This window comes from Xiphophorus maculatus, chromosome 10 (assembly GCF_002775205.1).
Source record: "Xiphophorus maculatus strain JP 163 A chromosome 10, X_maculatus-5.0-male, whole genome shotgun sequence".
NCBI lineage: Eukaryota > Metazoa > Chordata > Actinopteri > Cyprinodontiformes > Poeciliidae > Xiphophorus > Xiphophorus maculatus.
Genome location: NC_036452.1, coordinates 4114850 through 4121655, shown reverse-complemented (window position 1 = coordinate 4121655; position 6806 = coordinate 4114850).

The following is a 6806-nucleotide window of genomic DNA, read 5'->3' as shown; positions in this document are numbered from 1 at the left end:
TTGTTTTTTTTTTTTTTTTAATCTCCACACAAGGCAAAAAAAAAGGAACCAAATGAAAAAACACTGGAGGATTTAGTTTGTATTTGGTGTGTGATGTTAGCTTTTGTCCACAAGGTGGCAGTGTTAATGAATAAATTAATCCACTCCCACCAGTACAAGAAATTAAATTTAGCTTAATGTTTTTTTTTACTCTCTAGGTTACGTGTTAAGACTTCCCTAATTTAACTAAATGCAAAAATGTAAAGATTTACTTTGCATGGAGCTGCATTTTTAATAAAAATAATCACAATCTCAAAGTGTTTGTTTTTAAAGATAAAACTATTTGATGCTGCCGTTCTTTGCACAAATGTGGCGTCTTTCTATATTTACTGATTTAAATGAACTCTTGTTTTCTTCTATGGCATTTCTCCGGCTCTTTTTTTTTTGCATTCATTCATCTTCCTGTCATCAGCGACCCGGTCAAGACGCTCCGTCCATCACTCTGCCTTCCTTTTACAGGAACACAGAGGTGAGGGGCGACGTGTACTACTGTAGAATGGAGGCTTAGAAAAAGGTCATGAACTCTTTGTCCTTCCTAAGATTGTCATAAAGGTATTTTACAAGTTGAATGATGTTAATTCTGGCCTTTCTTTTACCAATTATTCAATGGAGAATTTATGAATTTCAAATATTTCACACTTTTACTTATTTATTTGTATTTTGAAGCTCACTGTTCGCAAAAATCTCAAATTTTTTCTGTATTTTTGCCTTTTTTTTAAGTTTACTGGGGGACTTTTGGGTTAAACCTGTGCTGCTCGGTGAGCTTTGAGGTCCGAATTAATCCTGACCTTGACCTCAGTGAGTCTGTTTACCAGATTAAGATTCACTGGAAAGAGAAAACTCGAGTTTTGCTGCTCCTTCACTTACAGCTGTGCCTTTGGTTAGGGAAGGTCAGTGGACTTAAAATAGATAAGACATTAAATATGTTTATTTTACAGAGTTCATCTTCCAGATGATACTAAATACTGTACATAGCCATTCATATCGCCTTGCCCGCCTGACACACTGAGCCGTTTTGTAATTTATGACAGCTATTATAAAACTGCAAAAGGATTTGGTTTATGACACTCTGGTAACAGAATGGCCCTCATGAAATATAAGCCTCCTGATTCATGGATGTATGCCAGTCAAAATGGCAAGGCAGATGTTCTTGTGGTAATTTATTAACTTATTGGTAATTTAATGCTGAACAATGTGTTTTACTGCAACTAAATTCATCACAGTGATTATTTAATTAAGCTGGAAACATTGTTCAGTGGAAAGCCTTCTGTAAATAAAGAAATCACATCAGGGTGTCTGCGCTTCCTTTAAAAATATAAAATTTATGTATCAGAAGTTTATTAAAATTCAAATAAGAACAATAAAAATGTCTTAAATTTAAAAAAATGCAATTAGATACGTTTGATGACATTAAAATCTGTGGCGGCTGGACTATTTAAAGTAGACACGTTCAATGTTATTGTTTACATCCGGGTATTTCGCGCATGCGCACATTCCTGGAGTATAGTGGGGGAGGTGGAGGGAGAGGGCGGGGGGCAAAAAGACGTTTCTTTTACTGCGCGTTATAACAGTTAACAAAATGAAACCCAGAAATGTAAGTAATATTAATTTACATAATCTTTGGGCAGAAGTTAGCAAAAGTTATGCAGCAAAGCTAACCGTATGTATCTAACCTTCAGGCGCCATTACTGGTCATGTCGGTAAACGAAACCGTTCCGATCAGTCACAAAGATGTTTGTAGCGCCCTTATTTCTAATCCAACTTCAATAAAATATGGCTTAAATTAAAGTAACATTCTGTATTCTACCAAGATATAATCCTATAAATTGTATTTTTTTTAATTCTTTTGGGACTTTTTGTTAGTCAAACGTTACATGCGCACTTTCTGTGGTTGATGCTAATGCTAACTTGCTACAAATATACTCTGGCTATTAGAGCCATTGTAGATGGAAAAAAGGACGAGTAAATTTCTGTCCAAAAAATTTTTAAATTTTGAGATTAATCTCAGAAATATAGAAGAAAAAATGACATTCTAAACTCAAAATGTTTCTAGAAAAAAAATAGAAACTTTGAGATTTATTTCTGAAATTTTCTAGAAAGAACTTAGAAATTTCTGATTTTGAAAGTTGAAATTTTTCAGATTTTTTGAACTTCCTTCAACAGGTTAGGTAAAACCACCTGATCAAACGTGATGGAGGTCAGCTTGGGTTGCTAGGTAACCGGCTGGGGTTGCTAGGCAAGTGTCTGCTGATTTGTGACTTAGCATACACCAAAAAACTTTAACTTGATGCCAAAAACTGCCTGGGTGGGTTTTTAAGTGTTTGGGCTGCTTTTAGAAGCAACAGAAACCCAAATGGAAGCACAAAAACAAGCAAAAAGTTGATTTTTTATAATAGATCTTTATTCTGATGGAATGTGATGTTATCTTCCCATTTTGAATAGCTAATAGGATAACAGATGACTTGTGACAACAATTTTACAAAGGTTTGATGATTTTGCAAAAAAAAACAACTAACAAAACAATTACTTATTAACCTTATTTAGGATCAGATTGGGTTTTCTAAAAATTTCAGCTGCTCTGTAAATTATTCTCTTTTGCGAGACCTTCGGCTCACCTCGAGTTTCCCAATAAAACACCTCCGGTTTGTAAAATGCAGCGCAAACCAGGTAAGCGACACTCTATTAAAATGATCAACAGTCTTGCATTCCCTCATCAGCTCCCTCGTGGCTTATATAGTACTTCCCTGAGTGCTTGGAATGGTGTGAACAACCAGAACCTTTGCAGTCCTACCGGACACTAATGACACTGTGGAGTTTTAATGAGTCCCAACGTTTCTCCGTGATACATGGAGGTTTGATTCATGAATCTGAGCTGCAGCGAGGAGCAGACATTCCCACGTAGAAACGCAGCAAAGCTGTTGTGCTGCCACCGCCGACTGCACACTGTCACCTTCTCTATTTATATCTGCAGAGGAATTCTGGATTCAGAGGCTCAGCTGCCACCTCTATTATTACTATTAGTTAATGCTGTAACAAGTACGGTGCTAAAACCAACTTTATGGCTGCTTTATTCATAACCCTAATTATGTCCGCACTGCTGTATAAATCCAATCACTCCGAGAACCTTTTAGCATACTTTGCATGTGTGAAAAACGATATGCAAGTGCAATCGGGTTCAGTTCTGCTTTGTTTTTACAAAAATAATATCTGCAGTGTAACTGAATTTCACCTACACTTCAAAAAAATGTAATTTAAAAGAGCCAGCCCAACTAATTTGCGATGTTTTGGACCAAATAATTTACTTTACTTGATTAAGATTAATGCAAATTTAGAAAATTGCATTAGTTGAAACCAACTTTTTTTTTCTCCGCTTTTTGCGACAGTAGGCAGACAGGAAAGAGGGCGAGGAGATGCGCCAAAGGTCGCCGGGAGTCGAACCAGCGACGTCCGGGTCGAGGACTAAGGCCTCCCAACATGGAGCGTGCTAAACCCCCTGCACCACCGGAGCCCGAGAAACCAACTGATGTTCAGTGGTACCTTCACACTACTTAATTAAGTTGATCCAACTCATAAAAATTAAGTTAGCTCAACAAACATGCTTCATGCTGAAAGAAAGCTATTTAATCGTGTGGAAATCCTTTCCATGATTTAATTACGTTAATTCAAAGACAATTTTTTAAGTTACATTACATTAAGTGTTTTAAGACAGGACTGGGTGAAAGGGTAGAAAGAACACTCAACAATTAGAAAAGGTACAACAGAACTGTATTTTCAAAAGCCATTTGTTACAGTGCAGTTCTTAAATGCCAATAGTGCCCTGCAGAGAAAAACAAATATCTATAGTTTAATGTGTAACTAAAACCGGTTTGAAGTTTTCCCAGGATCACATTGTGTCGCGTGGTCTTCCATAATCTCGCGTGATCCCCTGATCTCGCTAGACCCTCTTCGGAGGGAGATCAATCTGACTATAATGAATCATGTTAGCTCAACATGATTAAAATTCATAAACGTTAAGTTGTTGAATTTCTTGTTTGTTCAACATGATTTTATCACGTTTTCATTTCAAACATAAAATTATTGTGTTAAAAGTGCATGATATTCTTTTGTTAATGTAACAACTCCCTAAGTTCATTTTTTTCAGTGTATAGGAACTTGTTTTTGGTCAATAATTGCTTAATATTGATGAAAATGTGTAGTTCCACTGGCAGATTATTTCACTTGGAACAAGAAATTGTTACCATGTTATAAATGAAGTAATAATAAATTAAATAATCTGTCAGTGAAATTAGCACTTTTCCACCAATATTAGGGAATTATCAATTAAAAACAAGCTCCTATATCTTGCTGAAAAGTTACTTGTAAGTTACTTTTGTCTTATTTCAATTGTACAAACACATTTGCACTAAAAACTACACCAAAATATTTGGTAGGATTTTTTTTTTTTTTTGCAAATTTGTGCACAAATTTTCAATGTGGGGGTAGAAACCTCTCCACAGGGCAATCTTCAGAAAATATATCAGAGCTATGCATCTTAGAGTGACACTAGTTGCCTCTCACTTTGCCTGAGGTCTGCAAGTCAGCAGAGACAGACTTAGTTGCATAGGATGAGTACAGCTGCGCTGCCGCAGTGCTCAACACTTGTAAAGAGCTGGGAACATGGACAAAGTTCAAAAGTGGAGAGAGGAAAGCGCTGGGTGGCACACGGTGATCCCTCAGCGAGGCTGAAGGGTGTGGCGCGCTCACCCAGCGGGGGGCTGGTGGAGATGGGTGTCCCAGTTCGCGGTGTCTGCAGGAGTTCCTGCGTGCACGGGCTACTCACACTTCAGCGACAGACGGAGGCGGAAGATGGAGGGGAGCACGGCAGAAACCTTATCCTTCTGGGATATTGAGTTAAATGTCACTGCTGTGCCCTGAGGGAGACACTGACAGGCCAAACCCTTTCACGGCCCCCGAAATCTCAGAGGTCACAGCGGCTGTACGACAGCTGGGGGCCCGGAGAACGAGCAGATGAAACGGAGATGGTACGCTGGCGGAGAGCAACTAATATAAACATGTTTCAGTGGGGAAAAGATTCAGATGCTGCACTGCAAAAACACAAAATATTGCCAAATATTTTCTGTCTAGTTTCTAGTACAAATAGCTTAGTATACTTAGAATAATAAAAAAAACAATTTACAAGTAACTTTTCAGCAAGATGGAGGAGCTTGTTTTCACTCAATAATTCTTAATATTGATGAAAAAGTTCCAGTTTCACTGGCAGATTATTTAACATTTTCTCATCTTATAAGTGAAATAATCTGAACCAGAACTTTTTCATCAATATTAAGGAACCTTTTACATAAAACAAGCCTTTGATTCTTACAAACAAGTTATTTCAAGTGTATAATATATTTGCACCAGAAGCTAGACCAAAAATACTTGGTAAGATTTTGTTTTGCAGTGAAGCTTTCCCAGAATATGAATCTGTATTTTCAGATATGAGTTTGATTCACTTTAAGAATCTCAGTTTATGTCCATAATAATGCAAAAAACATGTACTTTGTTAATTTTGAAGGTTGGAAATTAACCCCACTGGTTAATATTATTGCATATAAAGTGAAAACGAAGGCAGTATAATCAGGCTTTAAAGTAAAGAGAGACTATTTGGCCTGCTTTATCAATATGGGTCCTCACAAAGATCAAAAAACCTCAAAATCTCAGCAGTCAACTTAGCGCTCACCTTGAGGGAAAAAAATACAAATCTTATCAAGTATTTTTGTTCTAGTTTTTAGTGCAAATGTTTTTAGTACATTTGAATTAAGACAACACTTACAAGTAACTTTTCAGCAAGATATAGAAGCTTGTTTTCAGTCAATAATTCATAAATATTGATGAAAAATGTCTTGTAAGTTCAGTAAGTGGTGAGTACTTTAACAATCAGCTGTATTTGTTATTCCCATCAGTAGAGCTGCATGAGGCAGCAGGACATTTACAGCTCTGAAAACAAACAGTAAATCAGCACACTGAGTTTTTACCAGCTTCCCTCACTGCACCGGTTCCACCACAAGAGGCCAATGTCCTGCTCTGGACCTGGGTCATCTCTGACGCTTTCCCTTCCTCATAAAAAACTAATAAATAAATAAAACTTGATCCTGGAGGATCTGCAGGCGAGAGCTACTCTCCTGTGCTGTGATATCTTGGCATTCCCGTCCCCCAGCCATCATTCCTCTGCTGCTCTTTCTTCATATGTCCACTCAGGGTTCATCCACACCAGTTTGGTCTGTTTTAATCAAAATCCAGTTCGTTTGCCTAGAAAGTCTGAGTCGTTTGGAGAGGTGTGAATGCACAACTGAACTCAGATGTGGACCAAAAAGCAAACTATACGACCGAGTTTTAAGGCCATTGTAGAAAAAAGTAAATTTGGTCCAAAAAACTCCTTTCTGTGACCCAAAAGTCAAAAATTTGCTTTAAAAACACTCAGAATTTATTTATTTATTTCTATCTACAATGGGCCTAACACTTTATATACGTTATATGTAGTTCATAATAACGTTACACGAGTGAAAGTAAGAAGTACGGTGTAGTAAAAATCCAACTGTAAAAAGTAAAAAGAAAATTGCTAGAAATAATCATAAATTTAGAGATAAATCTCAGAACCTTTCTAGAAAAACATGGAAATTTCTGAGTTTCAAAAGTTGATTTTTTTAAACTTTCGAACAGAGGTCACGCTAGACTTTTTTGTTCTCCGTCAGCTTGACTGACATTTAAAAAATCGGTCATGTACTATT